Source organism: Rhynchophorus ferrugineus, unplaced genomic scaffold, assembly GCF_030347505.1.
Source record: "Rhynchophorus ferrugineus isolate W39M unplaced genomic scaffold, kcgeb_rfMv2 rfM11, whole genome shotgun sequence".
NCBI lineage: Eukaryota > Metazoa > Arthropoda > Insecta > Coleoptera > Curculionidae > Rhynchophorus > Rhynchophorus ferrugineus.
The window spans coordinates 15,284,190-15,307,193 of NW_027472590.1; the positions used below are offsets into that span (position 1 = coordinate 15,284,190).

At 30.6% G+C, this 23,004-nt stretch overlaps 1 protein-coding gene across 22 annotated transcripts in view; it reads right to left on the minus strand.

Annotated features, from left to right (window-relative positions):
- The window catches only part of LOC143204875 (uncharacterized), a 347,752-nt gene that overhangs the window by 192,261 nt on the left and 132,487 nt on the right, over positions 1-23,004 (minus strand). For 8 of the 22 annotated variants that reach the window (XM_076417780.1, XM_076417767.1, XM_076417776.1 and 5 more), the window contains one exon: positions 20,008-20,080. The gene's annotated coding sequence lies outside the window, so the exon portion shown is untranslated. Of the gene's footprint in view, positions 1-655; positions 682-19,987; positions 20,081-23,004 lie in introns of all 22 variants that reach the window. The other 14 variants (XM_076417777.1, XM_076417764.1, XM_076417763.1 and 11 more) reach the window with 4 other exon arrangements.

A 23,004-nucleotide genomic window follows, 5' to 3' on the forward strand; every position in this document is an offset into this window, starting at 1 on the left:
TCCTCGGCATCGTAAATTATAATTCATCAAAGTAGGAAAAGTTCTCGCGCACTTAGCAGTAAAATAAATTGTAATTAATCAATGTGAGAAAAGTTCTCCTCCACTTAGCAGTAAAGTGTCACTATCACAAAAAATCAACAAAAAAAGAGCACATAATTTGAAATGTCATTATCACAAAGGATCACAGAACTTAAGAGAGTTCTCGCACACGTAAATTGTCGGATTCGATGAGAGTTGATAAACTCTTAAATTACATTACGTTTACTTTGAGCTATAAAAGGATTAAAATAAGGTTAGACAATATATCCGCAAATACAGATAATTATGCGGTACTTCCTAGGATATGAGCTTCTGGATAACCGCTTTCATGTTTATTTACAATCCCAAAGAAGTAATGTGAATCGGTTGTATTGTAACAACGTATTTAATTTATGTAACTTCAATACACAGCAATCGTTTGTAAAAGCAAACTTCCTTATTACTTCTGGTGCAGCATTGTTAACACATATATTTAATTATTCAAGTGGAATTGAAAAGGCATCGTTTAAATGCTGATATTTATGTCCCAATAAGCACTTGATACACTTAATTTTTCTAATTGTCATTCATTTTAAAAGACTTATAGACAGTAATTCATAAAATAAAAGATTCTTACCAATAAGAGAGTACAGCTCCAATCACCTGAAAAATAAATAATTTGAAATTAAAAAAGTAATATTAAGACTATAAATGACAAACACCTTAAATATAATTTAAATTTAAAGGATACTCCACATTATTTTAATTAATTTACAAGAGACCTAAATTAAGGAGACCAGATAAGTAAGACCAAGTTGTATACGAAAGGATTTGGGGACAATTCATAATGCATGAATTAATTGTCTTCCATCATTTGATGAAATATATTTTAGCTTCAGGGATTATATAATACTAATACGAATTCCGTATCGACATTTTTGAATTGGCAAACAATAGAATATTTTTTTAAGGATTTTTGGTTGAGCAAAGTATTTCATTCTTTAAATTTAGGCATTGGCAAATATTGTAATTTATTTCAGCACTTCGGATTTCCTTCCTTTTGTCCTAACTTCTGGTCTGTTAACCTCTGTCTACTGGTGGAGATCTTAACACCTAAAATTCCAATAAATTTCAAATATATTCTTCCAACTCTACTGCTATAATCTCTACATTATTGAAACAAAATGGTGATTTTATACCTGGCTATATATGCAGAAGTAGTTGCAATCCAACTTGTAGTTCCTTCAATCAACAATGATGACGCAGGCTAATACATAATTATATATTATATCATATATGATCACCAAAAATACATTAATAATAACAAAAATATTTTAACAGCTAAAATACTATCGTATTATTTCCATTAGTGGTCTTATTTTACTCACTTAGTAAATAGTAAATGTTACATGAGGAGATGAATCACTAGCATAGTTAAACAGACAATAAACATACCTACAAAGTTACCGTAATTTTTTTAGTTTTATGAACTTTTACTTGAAGCACCTTCGATTTTAATATGTGTCAATATGTCAATTTCTTAAACGTAACAAAAAGCACATTTTTAAGGTAGTACCTTCCCTTGCAAACTGCAATTTATTAATCAAATCCTATGAATCCTATAAATTTCGACACATGATGACACAATTTGGTATTGCATCTCTTGTAGTTATTCTAACTATATGATAATTTTTCCTAACTTGTTACTCTTTAAAATAGATGTAATGGAAACCCCATATTATCCATCATTATCTAGGTAACTTAAAAAATAGAGGCAAGAGGAACGAACGTATGCAACAGTATATTTACGTTATTATTTATAGTAACTAGTAACTTAAAATAGAATTTATTGGCCGTCTGTATAGATACAAATACGTTTTCATTGTTTGCCACAATTTATATTCTTCCTTTTTCTCTTTTTTATTGTGTTTCATTGAATAGGAATAGATGGAAACAGGAACGATAGCGGAAAAGGCATCAATGATCTGGCAAAGTATTAAAGACAGAAACGGAATTTATTTGTTTCAGTTTGTCGAGTCAATCAAGTCTGTCATGACGTACCTTGATTTATTGCGCGCCAGGGCACTGCAGAGAATGGAAAAAAACGCAGAAACTGAAGTTCATAAATCTGATCAGTTCTTTGTTGTTTCTAACAGTTTTAAGGCTAACCTAACATCAATATTATTTACTTATTTCCATAACTTTAGTTAGTCTGAATAAAATATTTAAATTCTTTTTCGGTATTTAATACCAAACATTTATATAACGCTATTTTATGATAGTATTCAGATTCAGAAGTTACAACTAATGTACAACAACAAAATGCAATTTTAAGATTATTAATTAAATGATATAAACCTTCTAGAATATATTTTTAAAAAGAGGTAAATTTCCATTACATACAAATAAAAAGGATTTTTTTATCAATTTTATCTTCTATGGATAGAGTGGGTTTAAACCACCATAATCCATTTAAAGACCCATAAACCATATAATATTAAATTCTGAAGTATATAACAACATCCTATTAGAAGTTTTCGGTTATGAATTTAATATATTAACTAAAACCATTGTTCGATAAAAGTTTTACGAGCAGCAAGAAGTACGCTTGACGTTAAATATCAAACACAACTAATTCATGAATGTAAATGGTTAACAAACTTTCGACAAAATCGTGGAGACAGAACAGAAACTGTAGTGTAGTTTACAGTACAAAACGAGTTCATATTATTAGTAATAAATGAATTTTTTACAATTAGTTTTTATGAAACTTAGTTAATGAATGTTAGAAACTAATTATACATTAAAGATTAAGATTTTAACTTAAAAAAAACAGTTTAAATCATTATTTGTTCATATCCAGTCATTAGTTGTTTCAACCGTCTGGTTTCTTGGGAAATAATTTTTTGACCACCTTTGTATAAATGGAGATATTATTTTATCAAATTATGCAGTATTAATCTCTATAAGTACTGTTCAAAAGACACTGATAAATACAAGTCATCATCTGCAATGGCCAACAAACTAAACACTAAAACAGTTTAACGTGGGTTCCGAACCACGACCCTCTGTATTAAGCCTATCGATTGGCGAGTGAGCAACATAGCAATCACCAGCCTGGTTACTGGCGTGATTGGGATCACTTTCCTCGTCGGATTTTGTACTCTTGCCTAGGACAATCACAAATATTTAAAAAATACAAACATAAATTTACGACCATGCCCTAGCAGGATTTGAACTCGCGACGATCGCAACAGTAGGCGGACAGTCCTGTCGCCTTTACCACTGCGCTACCAAGCCGGCCCGACTATATCTTATTTTTGCTTACGAGGTGTTGCGAGAGAGTCTCGATAGTAGATAAAAGAATATTATAGATAATGGAAAATGTAAGTTATTTTCTTTGGATTCTTTTATAGTAAATATTAAAAACAGAAGGGAAGGGGTAAAACTCTTCTTATGTTTTCTCATATAACGGCGAGAGGTGGTTAAAAATTGACAAATTTCGTCATAGTAATGACTTAAGCTCTTAACTAGCCTACCATTATAGGCCAATTGTAGCGTTTTTTAGGGCAATAGGCTGTACATTTCTAAAATCATTGCATTTTTTACAAATTACCTTAAATTATTAAAGCCGAAAACAATTAACTAGTGCCATAGTGCCATTAAATATAAAAAAAATAGATATTCCTGCAGTTAAAGGAGTTTTGCAAGAATATTCTAAATCAGACCACAATTTCATAAACATTTATAATATACAATATAGAAAATATTCCATACAAGATGATCATTCTCTATGTTCACGCTTTTAATATATATCCCATGTAATTGATTTGTTTAAAGAAAGACCACGGAGCATAAGAGTGTATTTTAAGAAATGTCTAGTATAAAGATGCTTCCAACTTTTTATATGACATTGCAATGATTTTTGGGTGTAAAGAAAGCAATTCGAAATGTTTTAAGCAATATTTAGTGGGATATATTTTGAAATATTAATATTCTGTTGTTATACGGTTGTTTTTTTAAACTATCTGTAAATGATGTCGAATATTGATAACATACTAATTAAATAAATATTAGCACCATCGAGACGTTATTAAAAATATTTTAGGAAAATTAGCAAGCGATTGTGCTAACTAATTGAACAATTTGTACATATTATATACAAATTTTAAGTTTACTAATCTATTTTTAAGACCAAAATCATTTATTGCTCTACCAATGCCTATAGCATCACACACCTCTTGCTCAATAGACAGAACAACTAAATTGTTTTATTTAAATTTTGGAAAACAGGTAGATATTGCATATGGAAGTTGTAAAAAATATTCGGGCACTATCATAATATTCGATAAAGTACCTTTTTGCATGAATATTATAATAATTTTTTATTGTTCTAATAATTTACGTGAGTTGTAGCTTGTGACAGCAATGAAAATTCGCGACTTCCCGCCAGTTTAAAGTTCTGTTCGTCAAATTTGGTAGATGCGTAGTCTGGATTACATTTAGTGTCATTCGAATTTAGTAATAAAATCAGCGTTAGGTAACCAAACTTATTTGTCAAAATTTTAGCTGCTGAGAACTCTTAATTTCTACAATAATTCTAACATAAAACGCTATCAAATAAAACAATTTAACATCTTGAACAAATAAAAACAGAGATCATAATAAGCGGGAATAATAAATTTTGAAATGGAGACGAAATATACTAAGGATTATCACGACAGATATTTCAAGTGTCAGATAATAATGGAATATAATGGTACTGACAGTTAACATTAATGGCAGCTTATAGTACAGGCAAATAATTATGCTGGTGGATCATAAAACTCATAAATAAATATACCGACAAACAGTGGTAGTGATAATGAATTGTAATGATAATATCAATAAATGACAATGGCAATAGCAGAAAAGCCAAGATGACTAACAACAATCCCGGTCCATAGTAATAATGGATAATGGACAATAAAAAGACATAACAAACAACAAGAATAAACTAAACTAGGATGAAGTATGTGCTAATGTGTACCATGTGCATACGGTACGAAGGGAAGGTAACACGCGTACTAACACTAAAAACAATGGACCTGCAATGAGATCAAGGGAAGCAGCACGAGATGGTGCCACTAAGATTACTAGGCTTCGCCTTAGGAGATTGGCAGGATTAGTAGGTAATGCAAAAATATCAAATAAATAAATAAACAAGACACACTCTTGCTATTGTGCACTCACTTCTTCAGCTGCGACTATGATAAACATGAAATGTACAGAAAAAAGGTCACACACTCGATATGATGCCACCAAGAGCCAAAAGGAATCCCTTTCGGAGACGTTTATGTATTCTTCAGATTATCAATATATAAAAACTACACATAAGCTACTTTGGATACTTTGGTTTATAAAAAGTCATATATAATTTATACTTTATGGACATTTAATAGATGAAGAATTATTAAGTAATACATGAGCATTAAAAGGGAGAAAACTGGAATACTATATGAACAAAGTCACCATTTGATGAAATTCATGTTGGACAGTACCTAATACAGTACGGTAGAAACACAGTGAAAACAACAGAACCAAAAAATGTATGTTAGTGGCTCTTAGCATCTTCAGAGATAAACAACTATGAAATTTTAGCGTCACTAAGATACATGAAGATGTTATCTGGCCAAGGGAAAAGAACAATATGTGTTGCCATTTATGGTAATTGTTACTGTAGCTGGATGTCTGTAAGCGGGAGAGATCACACAAAAAATTAGAGGTGACAACATCGATTTCTCATAGTTATTTCAATATTCTCAAAATATATAAATGCTCCATAATAGGAAGTTACTCTAGCAAATATGGATATTTTTAATTCTCATACTTTGATACCTCTAACATCTGATTCTGGAGGTTTCGTTTTCTCTCGAACTACATTTGTTTTATGTTCATTTTGTACAGAACGATTTTTAAAACAGTATGCTAAAATAAGTTACTAACACAAATAATCATCTTTGGTTTCGCAATACAAAAAATCCTTCTAATTGTACGCCTCTGAGGTTCCATGGAAATGCCAGGATATTTACATATTCATATTCAGAGAAACTTTTTGCACCACTTACAGTGCCATCTGCACATTCCATACACTTCTCTACCAGTAGTCTCTGCTAAGCATGTACTTTCTGAGGACACAATTTTATATCAAGTCTCTATGTTTGTAAATATATTTGTGCATAATTCACATCATACAGATCCGCGGAGACAAGAGAAAGGAAAATGACTGTATCGTAACTAGAAAAAGTTCCTGCATGTGACTTTGTGTTTGTGCGTTTACCTGTTGTCTGTCGGTTTTTCAGCAGTTACGTGATATTTGACTCTTTTGATTTATTTGTTTAAACAAAAACCGCAAAGACATTTTAAACTGCCTATATAATATTATAAGTAAGTAAGCTGGATTATGGCTGTCAGTGTTTCATTTCTGCGGCTCCCTCATATATAAAGATACTAAATCCAATCTAGAACACAATACTAAGGATTGCTCGAAGAGCATACCATACAAGTCTAATTGACAGTTCACTCTGTGAGGCAGAGATTTCTTCACTAAACTCTCGACGAGAACTTTTGTTACTAAGGTACGTAGGCTCATTTAAACTCAAGCCGGCTATCTCAGTATAGGCATTTTTTTTCCATCAACCAAGCATAAAACGGGTCTGGCTATTGCTTTCAGAAAATCTGCAATCGCTTGTCATTGGAAATACCCACCATCTGTAAATTCACGAATAAAATACATTGGTTGAATGCCAGGGGCACATCGTCCAAAGACGACTCTGGCAGAACGTACTTATTTGCATTGATCTTGCAATGAGATTTCTTCCTAAGGATGCTCTTAATGCTTATAGTGCACGCTCCCTTTTCAAACAATTGATTTATGAAAAATACCTTAAACATTATTTACACTGACGGATTTAAAAACGATGAATATACAGGAGCTGCATATACATCAACATTGAAGGAAGAACATTACAAATGACCCTCTTTGACGAGTGTTTTTACTGCTTAATTGCTGGCCATATACAAGGCTCCTAATGCATTCAAGATAGTCCAGATATGATCTCGGTGGTAATCATCACTGAGTCTCTGAGCTCTTTTGAGAGTTTAAAATCGGCACAAGCTCATTATCCACCGACAATGCACATTCGAGAATTAAATGCTGCCTCTCGTAATAGCGGCAAGAATATTACCTACATGTGGGTACCATCCCACATGGGAATCGAAGGTAACGAAAGCGCTGATCATCTTGGTGGGAAAAGGGAAGGACCACTTTTGGAAAACCATCTCTACTGTAGAAGAGATCTGAATACATATCATACCGCACTTTATAAAAAACTGGATCAACTAAACTGGGACTTAATGATCAATAACAAATCTAAAGCGATCCATGAAACAATTTCTACAATTGAAGAACCTTGAACAACTGATGAACTATTTGGCTGTCATCGGATTACTCCAGAATATATAATAGACTATGAATACTACTACTGTTAACTAATGACTTTTAAACTGTTCACTCCATATTATTCTCATACTTATGTTAAATTAAATATAAGCTCTTTTAGTTTTGTTCTTTATATTATTTGTTCTGTAATATTAAAATATATATAGTGCATAGGTCCTAAATAGCCATCGGGGCTGATGGGCCTTAATAAATAAATTTAATCTAATCTATATAATATTATAAAGCCAAAGGAAAGAATCCAAAAACTCCAAAACAATATTTTGTAGGAAACCTTTTAAAAATATTAATATTCTGTAAGGTTATATTCTGAACTATTTGCAACTTGTGTTAAATTTTAACGACAAACTAATCAATATAAAAAAACAAATATCCGCACTATCCAAAAATACTTAATGGTAAAAAATTGCGCCATTTATTAAGAAAAGCATAATTTGTATTTTCTTCCCTTTTTGCCCGTGTAAACTAAAAACAATTAGTAATAATGAATAAAATAATAATAATATTAATGAATAAATAAGTACGAATAAAACTGAATAAATTTAAATTTTTGCATGAAATAAACAAGAATTAAAGTAATTTCGGCTAATTTCTATTTGTCGTTCCATCCCAATTTTTCACTTAGGAATTATTTGATTCCAACTTCCAGTAAAAAAGTAGTCACTAAGTAAAAACAGAAGAACATTAGGATGTAGTTAAAACGATACTAATTGAAATAATTGAGCTTATTTTTATAGAATCATTAGCCAATATTCCAAGGAGATTTTACATTTCAATGGACATTCTGTATCTAACTTAAACTTTTCAAAAAACCATTTTCAAAAAGCGCCATTCGAAACTGATGAATAATTCATATAAATCAAAACAACACGTTGCTGTGGCACGAATTAAACGAATTAGTTCGCGCCGGCAATCCAGCGTAATGTTGCTAATATTTATCGGCCACGTGACCGTTTAGATTTACGCGTGACTTGGAAAAGTGGGTCGTTTATGGATGAAAAGTTCCCATAACAGATACAATGGGGTACGGTGAAGGTCTTTATTAGCATGAAAAGGTAGGACGAGATATCACGTTTCAAAGGACAGCTGATATTACGATAAAAAAGCACTAGTAAATTAATAGTGTCGCGGTCTCCGGCGGTTTAACGTACCCGATGGCATCCGTCGAAGCGTAGGTGTTGAAACTGTATGCTGAAAAATGTATTTTGCTCGGCGGGTACCGAAAAGGTTATCTGAATATCTCCTTCGGTTGGGCGATGTACGTTTATTGTTATCGTTGACATCGTGTGCTTAAATATGCGGTGTTGTTTGTTTTCTTAGGCGTTTATATAAGGCGTTTTCCTCATAAAATATACATAAACACTTAATGCGTCGAGGAGCTTCTATTCTTACGCTTAAATAATATGTAAAATCCTAACAATCGATAATTCAAATACATAACTTAATATTTTATTGTTATCACAAGGCGTAAATTTATTTAGTGATCATAACAGCGTATATTATTTAAGAGACGATATAGGATTTGGCATATGCTTATACACAGCAAAATTCATATTAGAATATATATATATATATATATATATAGAGAGAGAGAGAGAGAGAGAGAGAGAAATATATTTAGGAGTTTGGATCATTTTGAAACTGTTAATTTGATGAATCATTGGAAACATTTTGAAATAACACATGTTATGTGAAATATTTATACTCTGGCAACATATGCTGACGATACAGCGGTTTTATCTAATTTATCATTCGATAACATGGTTTTGCTGTATAAGTCAATACTTAGTCCCATTTGAGGTGATTTCTATGGTATTGAGCTGTGGGTTACAACCAGCAAATCTAACATAGCCATCCTCCAGAGGTTCCGGAATAAAGAGTTGCGAGTCATCGTCGATGTCCCATATTACGTCCCAACAAAATGATTCAGGGCGATCAGTTTGTAGGAGATCCCGTTATAACCCATACCGAGTCGAAGTGTTAGTGTGAAGTACTACTAAGACTGTTAGTGCATCCTAATGTGTAATGCATAGGCTCAAACGCAAGCTACCTTATGAACTGATAGAGTGTAGAATAGTAGATAGACACATAGAGTGAGATTAAATAATCTCTAGAACAAGTTAGAATGGACTTTAAAATATGTTAGAATAGTATCTAGAATAAGATTTAGATTATAAGTTGTACAGCAGATCACTTACTGAAGCGATCTTCTACATGTCAGAATAGTTATATTATATAACGGAAATCATATAATAATGCCTATTGCCCACTGGAAGATTGTTCAAGTTCTATAAGATTAATAAAAAAATATATACATTTAAATGATATAATAAAAATATAGTTAATATATTGCCAGCCTTCCTATTTTTATTAAAACATCATACTTAAATTAATTTATATATTTAATCAATTACCATGAACTCCATGCATCATATTATTTACATTATATAGATCAAATCAAGCCAACATAGTTAAAACAAAACAAAAAGCTCCCAACACCTTTATACATGAAATTAATTAGCAGTTCCTAAACACCTCCATATTATAAATTACGATCAATACTGCAATTTTTGAGAGCTACTCTTGATCGAAAAACCCCATTATTGAATTAATTACGTCCAGCTGTTTGTTGACGTATTGTACATTTACTAGCCGACTATAAACGACTTTTCACCTGAAAGAAGTCTGCAGTCAATACATCATTACTTTTACAAAACAACAACTTATTTATCTATTCTCATTAGGGTGTCTCTGATTATTTTATGTTTTTCTGTTCGATCCAGGTCAACTCTTGTTAGCAAATTTACTCTTTTCAAAGTATTGTTCTCTGCTATTCTTTGAAGTTTCACATCTGAACCGCCGTGGACATCATCAAATTAGATTGGACATTAGCGGCTTAACATAAGCATAATTTGGGTTTGTTAGTATTTCAGATATTATTCCTTCAAATCTTGCCAGAGAATCCGAATTGTGAGGTCGTTTATACGTATAGCTTGAAATGTTCGCAATAAAGAAGCCCTAAAGCTCATAATATCACTTAGTAGCAATGCTAAAGCTTGTCTTATATAGCCGCGAAACTCGCTTCAAGCTATCGATAATGCTTTTGCTCAAATCCGCTAGTGGTGTAGATCCTTGAATTGGTTTGGTTATATTTCGACGGAACAGTATCATGATCGTCTGGATCTCCAACCATGAAGGAATTAATTGGCTGAAGGTCTCGTTAAAGACGCTACACCAAGTGGTCAACAAGTTCACACATCACATTTTCATACACATTCATACCATTTTATGTTACAAGGGTCTTTACCCATTTATAAATGATAGCCTAGTGCAATTTGAGTGCAACTAGCTGGAATACTAATACATGCTTTGGTTTCTGTCAATGCCAGGACTTCTGTTCCATCGCTACTTCTTTAAGCAATACAGGATACTGATTGGTCTTTACCAATTCACCCAATCATTCCTAACGAATCGAACACAAGAGACCTTGGTGTCCCAATTGTGAGGAACCAATATCAGTCTCCCATGTTTTGGTGAAGTACAGATTTCATGACATACTTGATTCATTTAAGGATGTGTTCTTGTCCCAAAACGTGCCCAAATTGCTTTATTTCCTCAAAGAAATCTCTCTATATTTTAAAGTCTAATTTTAACCTGTATATTTTATTTTAGGGTGACTTTTATCTATGCAAAATTTTATTATCTATTTGTTCCTCCAGATATTTGTTTTGTCTCGATGTTTGTTGTGTAGGTTTGGTTGTTGATCTATTTAATCTTTTTTTTTATTCTAAACAACTGTTGATTAGCTTACTGTTTTGGAATTCCTTGGAACGCGCAACTGTCGGAGGATATTTAACGTTGGTTGCCGTTAAAAATTCTTGGTCTGTATTCATCCTGTCTAATTTCTTCTTATGTTATTCCGATTTCAGTTTATTCGACTTTCTTGTACTAACTCCTTTAAATATTTTTTAAAAATTTAAATATTTTTATATTAGAACTCATATATATTATTACTTCACTCTTAGAAGCTTAAAAGTTAACAAAATTTCGTACTTCAATAGACAGTAAAAATATTATGTAAACGCATGCATCATGGCTATTTTTTCACTTAAAATATCTTTATTAAGAAATATTGCAATTGAACGCTGTCATGCAATAGGATGCCTGTCTATCAATTAATTGCCATTTCTACTATTGTTTCACTCAAATTGTCAATTTTACTAATTATCTCTGATTAATATACATGCAAACATTATGTAAAATAATGTGGATATAAGTGAGATTTTTAAACAATATAGATTTTCTTTCCTTGGAATTTCGAAATACTTATCGATCGACCCAGATACATAATTATCTCCAGCATAAATAAAACAAATATTATTCTTCATGTACGTATACATGTGTTTTTAAATAATAAATATATTAACTTTAAACTACTGGCGAATATTATATGACTTTTAGCAATTAGGACGGCCATATACATATCTTCAACTCATTGTTCATTTGCACACAATACTGTATTCAAATGTAAAACTTTTACCTGAAAATGCATATAAGCCACACAACCTAGTAACACTTTCCTTTGAACAGAAAAAAAGAATGATTTGCAAAAAAACTTCACTAACATTGACATAGAATTAAAACGAACTTGAAAGGTAAACTGGGTTATTATAAATTGTTATCGCTTACTGCACCTTAGATTTTTCCCAAACCCACTCCGCCATATTGTCAACAACAGTGGATAATTAAAATGAAAATAAAATTTCTTCGCCGGCAGTGAAGGTCGAAGCCTTTACACGTTATTGTCTGGTATCTATCGTGATTGAGTGATACATAACTTTGTGGTCTGTTTGTAAAGGAATGCATATTGTTACTTGATTGATACAATCAATAAAAAGAACAATAAACAATTTTGGAACGTACTATTTTTGAATTTATATTTGGAATTCCATTTTCATATTATAAAATTACTCAGATGATAAAGCATATGGAAGTGCACTGGTAAATATCTATGAGGATATAAAGTATTACGAAAGAGAAGAGTGTAGCAAAGAATGTTCATGGGTCTATAACAATGTCTGCGATGATGTATGTATTTGTATTTATTGCTGGAGGAGGATGTAATGCCGATCATTCAATGTGGAGGTCGAGAAGAACAACATCAAAGAGTAGAGAAGGCAAAAGAAACAAATAATTTACAATATATCTCTACTGATCAACCCACATATTGGTTCCCAAATAGAAACAAACCATACGATACTATTATATACTATTATATCTGTCATCTGATCATTGACCAGTAATGATGACAGACTTTTAGTATCTAGAAAATGCTTCAAAATTGCTATAGAAACAGCAGAAATAAATATAACAGAATATATATAAGAGGCAGCAATTTTCGGACAGCTCCAAGAAAAAACTACATATCATTTATAATTCCGTAAAAATTTTTGGAAGAAAAAATGGTTCGTAACAATTGGCAAACAATTAAGTACCGAAGAAAATAAAGGAAAATTCAATAAAACAATAAAAGAGCAGAAAGAACGCAAAACGAAACCAAAGAATCAAATAATTCTAGGAAAATCTGATACCAACTGAAGGTACGGATTATTCCGTATGAAAAAGAACAAGAAAGCTCAATAGGTTAATATTAAAAACTATGGCAATAAATTGACCAGAAAATATAATAAAATAGCTGATTATCTCTAAGAACTTACGTTACTTTAAAAACTCTTTAATATAGTTCAGGTATAATAAACTACTTTTTATTAGCCGTATTTATATTATATTTTCATAATAATGTTTAAAAATATTACACTAAAGAAATAATTCAAATTATTTTTTACAGAACGGTCTCTATTTAAATGATTAAATATTTTCGCTTGATTAAATAAAAGACACGGGCTGGTTAAACATAATTAAACATCAGTAAAATTATTTTACAGTTACATATAGAACATAAAATAATAGAAATATATAACTGTTCTGGACTGTTCAATAAATTTAAAAAATATCATCTAATTTTTGTTCCTGAATTACAAGTTTAACTTCCAATAATTAGCCTTCTCCTTTCACATCCCAACACACCCTTCTGCTGTCTATTTAGATGAGCATTTTGCAAGTCTTTCAGAAAAAATATTAGATTGATGAGACCCAATATATTAGTATATAAGAGTATAGGTCACAAAATAAAACTTGTCTCACATACTTTATGATATTTCTAATTATTTATCATTAGCACGTCATTACACCACTAGGTAACTTGGAAGTCTGTATACTATAATTAGTTAACAAGAACGTTTAAAAATAGAAGTGGCTTTAATCTCATGTTGTAATAGCGATTTCCATAACAATATGCTTAGCAGTGGAAAACATATGGGATGCAATGAAATGATATTCAGAATGCTCACACATGGCATTGACATATATGTATTAGCATCAAGATAATGTTATAATTTAAAATGTCGTAATAACGGTTAACGTCACAGTTCCATTCTTTCTTGTTCTTCGGTGCATTTCTATGGAAGGAAATAAACGTGTCTTTATAATTAAAGTGCTGGTGGGGTAATCTGAGCAGAGAGATAATATATTCTCGAACGGTGTAACTAATAAGAAAAATGTTAATCTAAAGTACCATTTCTTTCTCCATATATATATATATATATATATATATATATATATATATATATATATATATATATATATATATATATATATATATATATATATATATAATTCTAAATCATAAAATAATCCTGGATTTGTCATTGGAATTTATAAATATAATAAAACAGTAGTATTTTAAAACATAACTACTGAAAGCATTATATGATTATAAAATTATAAATTAAAAATTATAAAGCATTTCCATAGAATTTCAATTGAATTAATTGTATACTTGTGCAAGAACTGAATAAGACACAAAAAAGTACTATAGAATAACTTTAATTATCAAGAAACTTATCAAATATTTTCATATAAACTTTTTTTTACATGACCTATTATTAAAGTCTCGATGGGTTTAATTCATATGGCATAATATTAAATTGTAAATCCTGTTGGCTGGTAATGAGTGTTGTTATGAAATTAACATTATATTAGGTGAATGTTATTTACCTACGATTAAGTATTTTCTATAAAGCTATAACATTTTCCGATATCTTAACATTGTGGGAATATTAACTGTTTTTCTATCCAGACAGTATACAATAAAGTGGCATCTATCAGAATTATTGGAACGCCTTTTTATTGAGTTGTTGTTAGCTAAAACATGTAACGCTCATTCGTCGTATGTAGAAGCTATAAAAATGTATAATGTTATAAAATATAATGTATAAGTATAAACTTCATTAAATTAATTAAAAGTAATATCAGAGGCAGTGTATATATTTCATATGTAGTGGTAGGCACTATATGAAACAGTGAAATTCTCCTAAAAATCTCCAAACATTATCGACTATGATTGCTACTGTTCTTGATCCACAAACCCCAATAATGAATTGATTATCTCGAGCTTTCGATTAACATATTGTACAATTGCTGGCCTAAAATGAATGGACTGTCGTATTTTTAAGCTGAAAGAAATCTCAGTCGATACATCATTATTCTTGACCAGACACTACAATTTTTGCTACTGTTCTTGATGGACAAACCTCATAAATGACTTGACTACTTCCATCGACTGTACCGATCGACTCGAAAAGAATGTACCGCCATTAGAAAAGGAAGGCAATATATACTGAGGCCAGGTAGCGGCAATAACAAACACTGACCGGCAAAATGCAAGAGAGACCCAAAATATCGCCATTAAGCTATAAAATATAGATATTATAAAAGCGAAATTTTGGGAAGTTACTGTTAGAATTTTCTAAACATTCATAAAAGGTTATTATCAAAGTCGATTTATAGGCTATATCAGGCTAATAAGAAGATTCATTGTAGATTCTATATTATTTGATTGGAACACGTTAGCCGTTATAAATTGTCTGCGCGTAATGGAGCTGTCAAAATAGCATAAACAATTTTCCGTAAAGCCCTCTCTGTACATATTCCATAATATGTACATAATCCGGCTACTAGAAATACGGAACCATAAAAAAATAAGGAAACCGGGACCGACATCACACAAAATTCAAACGTTTCCTTAAATCGAATTTTCCTACAAAGTATAATCGCTTGAAAACTCAATTTGCCTATATAAAAGCAGTTTGTCCGTTATTCGGCACCAATAACCCCAAAAACCCTTTATTAATTTGGGCTGTCGCTGGGCTTCGAAGGGTTTGACGGACCTTTCGCGCGGGGACCCATCCCTTCCGCTGCCGTCGCTATAGACGTCGTCGACGTTGGACCCACGCTGCCACTACCGCCGCCGCTGCCGCTGCCCCGTCTAAACTCTTGTAGATATTCCGAATTAAACGGCTAATTTAAAATCAAAAGTACGAAAGCCAAAAGAGAAGTTTGTTAATAGGATCAAACCCGAAGTTTAAATTAGCTTTTAGAATAACACATCACATTTACTTTAGCAAAATCCAGTAAATAAATAGAAAGTTTTATTGGATTTTCTAAAGCATCCTTGAAAGGGTATTTTGCCGCGATGGATTTTTGGTATTTAAACTGTTTACTAATAAACTTGGGCAGGGCTTATCTAAATCCTTTCCGTTAATAGACGAAAATGATAGAAATTCTAGGATATTAGAAGTAATGTTTCAATTTCAAACAATAAAATTATTAAACTTTTGAAATTTATGAAAATATATGGACAATGTTCACAAAATAACCGGATTGATCACGTTGAAGCTTGACATAATCTGAAACATACACATATTGCAAGGTTTGATACAGAACTCGTACAATGCGAATGCTGTCTTCTATTTTAAATGTTTTTGCATTTATAGAATTGATTATTTATAGGCTACATGTAAATAGATCTATAAGTCGTCTGATCGTGGCTTTCTCATCTTCCTTCTGATAATGGATATTAGTATTAGATTGGAGATACGTCTTGATACGATTGACTATAACTGGCCGACGTTTCGTTATGAAATGAATCATCAGAGCAGGAGATGCTGCGGTTTCTTAACCAAGTTATCTTATCGAAATTTCTCTCACAGCTGAGTGGTCAACTGATATGATGACCTGCAGTTATAGTTTCATACTACCAGATACGACCGGTATGTAGCATTTTTCTTTGATGAGGTTATTTTGGTGTTGATAAATCTCAAAACCTTCTCTACATGTTGTGGAATAGCTAAAACTGTTGATATGATTGGAAATGAATGACTATTAGCCCTTATATACACTTCATTTTCACTTGATTTATCTCGATTGTATCTAATCTAGTTCTAACAGTACTTATTCTAACATATTGTTTCAAATATTAACATGATGCTTTAGACAGAAACTATAATGTAAATATCTGGTGTTAGATTGCAATAATACCCTAAGTTTCTTAAAAAATTAATCATTCATTAGATCTATTAAAGAACATGACCCTTAGAGTCAGATACAGGTGAGTTAACAAAGCCTTTTTTAAATACTTTTATGATAGGTACTTTTTTTCAGAATTCGTTAATCTATATTTTTGATTAAACAGTCTTCATTTTACTACATGGTTACTCTTTGGAGAACAGACAATAGTTGTAAATCCAAAATTTGTATAATTTCCCTTATAATTTACTTTAATATCAATATATTCTATTTATTGGGTAGATGTTCCGCTCTGTCAATATATAAAAAGCTTTTACCTGACCAATAAGCCTTGAAACTATTGTGGACTTATGGTGTTCAAATATAAGGATTCGAAAGCAAGGAAATGTTAGGTATTGTTGATGCTCCACAGTACATCCTGACAATCTGGACAATTCGGAAAATCTGTATAAGGACTTGAAGGTAAAAGCTATTCATAACGTTATCAAGAACTATACCCAAAAACCTGAAAAAAAGGTCCATCAGCACATCAATGTTGAGTTTCCTCAGCTCCTAAATAATGATGGGTTAGTCAGAAGATTAAATAAAGTAAAACCATTTCGTCTAGTTCACTGAAGTTGAGTTCAGATATGAGCAACACTCATTGCACATTAAAAATATTGACATAGGTGTTAAGCCCAAAATGTCTATCGTAAAAATTAACTCCAAGTATTACTCTTTTTTATTACTACTTTTTCCTTTCACAATCTGGAGTGTTGACTGGTTGATGGAGGAAATACATAATATTACCTAAAATATGTATCTACATATTATATGATCACTGTTTTCAAAAACAAAAAACTCTATTCATGAGTATGTTTATATCTTATAAATATGTTTATATTCAAATCTTTAGTCGTAATAAAGTTAGACTTTCAATAATTCGGGAAGGAAGTTTTATCTTAATCATGCGAACGCACATCAAGGATATTTCAGAAAAACGAATTTCAGTATATCAATTTGAAGACCAAGCATATTATTGTGGATATATATTGGCAGTAAGACTGTAATAGATAAGATATTTAGCTTTACAAGTTTATATATATACAAAATTATTTAAAGATTCTTAAATTACAATCTTACTTTAAGTATAAAGAATATTTTTTTACTAAAAGAGTTAATTCAATTGGAAATTAGTTGCGTTCTTTATCAGCGAAGGACTTTATCAAATATGTTATTCCAATATATCTCTTCGTTATAGACATATAATTTCAAACTTTGGATATATTCTAACAAATAAAAATACTGTTGAGAGTTTCTATAATAATTAATCAAAAAAATTTCTCTAGAACTAAAAAGTTCTAAGATAATGAATTGCAAAACTTATTGAACGTAGGCTTTCATTCAAGAGCTTTAGATATTTCAAGCTGCTTAGCAGCTGCTCAATCGAGTGTTTCCAGATGTTTACATGTGAGGAAGAAGATGTAAGAAGTTTGAAAAAAACTACTTTCCAATCAATTTAATATCACCATTTCACTGCTTACCAACGAAAAAAGGAAAGTGTTCTACTGTGTATCTAATATACATCTACTTCGACAATCATATATATATATATATATATATATATATATATATATATATATATGATATATATATATATATATATGATATATATATATATATATATATATATATATATATATATATGATATATATATATATATATATATGATATATATATATATATATATATATATATATATATATATATATATATATATATATATATATATGATATATATATATATATATATATGATATATATATATATATATATATATATATATATATATATATATATATATATATATATATATATGATATATATATATATATATATATATATATATATATATGATATATATATATATATATATATATATGATATATATATATATATATATATATATATATATATATATATATATATATATATATATATATATATATATATATATATATATATATATATATATATATATATATATATATCTACAACTACAAGAATAAAAAATTCTGTGTTAGTCCAGGAGTAGTACTATTCATGAAGAAAAAAATCTTGTTGTACATATGATGGAATCAGCTAGTGTATTACGTGTACTATCGAATAAATAAACGACGTGTTGTTGCAAGAAAGGTCGCGCCTTATACTCGCAAAGTGATTTGCATGAATTTCAATTGCATCTAGGAAAACGACCGGCCACAAGTTGTTGAATATGAATTGCAACTGAGTGAGATTCTGTCTCACCCAGAGTACTCACTAGATGTAACCCTTTCTGATTACCACTTGATCAGATTGATGCCGCCTGACATTGCTCGCACACAGTTTTGAAGTAGTACATAAAAATGGAATGACGATTGAATCACTGCCAAACCAACATCCTCATTTCTATATGGTATGACCATGTTACCAGAAAGATATGAAAATGTTGTAGAAAATAATTTTATTAATATATGTAGAACCAATTTTTCAATAAAGCCTATTTTAAAGTAGTAAAGTATAATCAGGATATATGATTACATTCAACGAAAGAGATAGAGATATTATATGATTGATTTAAATAATATATGAGTATAAATAGAAAAAATCATAATTATATAACAAAGCTGACTTTGCTACTACTTTCAAGTTCAAAATTAACGAACTGTTATGTACTTTGCATCTTAACAACAATAATATAAATATTCAAGGAATGAAATCTCTGTTCAGCCACTGCGAACGTCACAACAGTCGTATTAATATATTGCAGAAGCTGAAGTGTTTATGTCTGAACGTATTTCGATTTAATACAATAACTTAATATAGAAGAATCATTAACTATATATGGTTAAAAACGTCGATGATGCATCATTGACATTTCAGAACCAATTTGCGGTTAGCAAAAACAAATATATTTACTATTATATGTCTTTTTTTTTCATTAACAGAAAACGAGAAACTGGATGAGTAGTGATTTATCTGTATAATTTATACCATGATCACCATAAAGTTATGGCTTTGATTACTAAGCTAGAAAAGTGGCTACATATATTGTGTTGTACTTACTTCTTAATAACTGCAAGGTTTCTATTAGAACCACTTAAGTAACCTGCAGTAATCTGAAAAAGGAAAAAGTTCTATAATAGAAAAAGCTTAAATAAGAAAATTGCATCTGGCCGTTTATATGTTTAGATAGTTACGAGAAATCAACAGTAACCAAATAAAAATAATTTAAAATAAGTGATAATAAGAAGAGATAAATAAATATATTCTATACATACCAAATCGGAATAGACATATGGAGCAAATTTAATTCAATAATACTCATACTTATAACATTCTAATATAATATAGAATATTTAACAAGAAGAAGTATAATTATGGACAGAATATTTTTAAGAAATATAAGAAAATTAATTTTAGTTTTGAGATATTAAAAAAGGGGTTTTGTATTACACAGCAGTCCTTTAAATTTCTGAGATTTTAAACACATATATTTATTTAGTTTATGGTATAGTACTAACTGTCCGAAATGCATGAGCTTAGAAATATCAGTTTGTTCTCTCTTCTGTTTCATGGCAATCAGTCCTAGAATAATAAACCACTGTGTTGTTCAAGTTCTGTTTGGTTTTATTTATTATTATGAAATAGCTTCCATCGGTTACTTTTGTCGCTCAGATAAAGGTTATCAATCTCGTTATTCTCGTTTGCTGTTCTATCACTTAGAGTTATTGCTAACTCATTTATTTGTTTATTTCTGTATCTACATTATATATATATATATACATATATATACATTATATATATATATATATATATATACATATATATATATATACATTATATATTTTGTATACACCATTTTGTTTTCATGATATAAGTAGGAGTGAGTTTAGCGGTGTTTGCCGTCAAGTTGTTTACGCTTGGTCCAGAAGTAGTTTGCTCTTTGTGTAGGATGTCGTCGTTGAGCTGTGTAAGTTACATAAGTGGACTTGATTTAGTTTGCGTTTATTCTCCAGCGTTTAAACCACTTGTCAATTTCATTTTAATAGTATTGAAACTGGAATGACTCAGCTTTTGGGTCGGGATGTAGTGACAGGACAGTAGTTATTGCATCCTCATTATTGTGAAGGTTCACAGTATAAATAATTAAAAAACCGGCCCAGTATGGGTCGTTAAGAGACACCTGTAAATTTTTAATTTAATGGATAATATACGCCATTACATTCAACGACAAAGTTTCTTGAGTTGATACCGGATAGAAACATAAGCAACAATTAACTTTTATTAATTCTCTAACCAGAAAACTAATACTTTATTATTCTGTGTAACTGTCGTTTAATTACATAATGCTTCAACTTCAAATTTTTTATGTGTGAAGCTCGTCCTTTTGATTTAATAATTCTAATGAGCTAATTGATTAGCTAATAGCTCTTAACTTGAATTACTTTTATCCACAAGTCAAAATGAGTTTTCCAAGAAACTATTTTAATTAGATAGGAGGCTATTGAAGCAAAATCATATTAATGCAACATTGTGAAAAATGACTACTGTGATGAGATCCATACTGTGAAGTTGTATAATATTAGGAAACAAAATCAGTTTTACAATATTTATACAATTTACATTTTATTTTGGAAAATATGACTATGCCATATTTTACCATGCCTATGAAGGTAAAAAGTTATGGTCCGCTTACGGCTTTGTTCATAAGCTACAGAAAATGTTACCGAAACAACACACTGAACTATTGAAATCTTGCATTACAGTTAGAAAAATTAGAGCAAAATATGAGGAAATCAACTCTACAATAAAATAAGTTAAATCAGGTGTGCCACAAGGAAGTATTAGGGCCAATTCTTTACCCACTCTGCCCATATGATATACCACGAATGGAAAATACCACGATGGCTACATTTGCTGATTATACTACGATTCCTGCTGTCGGGGACGATAGCGAAGAAACACCATGAAAATTATAAGAGTCATGTGACAATATAAATAACTGCACACAAACATGGATAATAAAAATTAACTAAAATAAAGCTGTGCATGTGAACGTATGATCAGATCATAAAAACAACAATAAAAATAAATAATACTATCGTTCCATATAACAACAACGCTAACTATCTTGAAAATAATTTTCAGGCAAAATTTAACTGGAAGCAACATATGAAAAAGAAAAGGAAAGGAAAGAAAAGGAAATATATTGGTTAACTCGAACAAAATCACAATTATCAGCACATAATAAACTACTTTATACAAGCAAATATTGAAACCAATATGGACATGCAGTATTCAGTTATGGGGAAATTCCGCGAAAAATAATATAAACTCGATAGAGGTTTTCCAGAAAAGAGTCCTGAAAATTATTGAACGTGTACCCAGATACTAAAGGACTAATTACTTACACCAGAGCAAGCAGAGTTGGCAAAGGGTTCAATTCTCATATCAATATCGAAGTGTGACAAGCCTTCTATATCACACAGACTAAGATAGGGTCGATGAGTCTTCCTAGATATATAACTAGATTTAAGTTGTTGTTACACAGACAAATTCTACATTACTATGCAACAATTTTAAAAAATCTACTATTCTCCAATTAACCGATTATAGATATAAAATTATTATAAGACGAGTGCATTTAAAAGTTCAAGTAATTAAGTACATAAAAGAACATTGTCCATACATCATTCGGTCCAAGTTCTGTGAACTTCTCTACTCTTAGCATGGCCACAAGCACATATATACCGATGGCTCAAAATCTCGCACTGGACTTGGCAGTGCATTTGTGATCGACAACCGGGCATTCCGTTTTAAGCTCCCTGAAGAGGGTTCAATATTGACCGTTGAAATCTTTGCGATATTCAAAGCATTATCGTACATCTCAACACAAACTTTCAAAGAATGACTAATCCTGAACGACTTCCGAATTGCTCTCAATTGTTTCCTGAAGCAGAAGTTCAACCATCCCCTGGTCACCGACTCACTGTCAATTATTCGTACCCTCTATCTGAATGGGATCAGGACAAGTTTACTG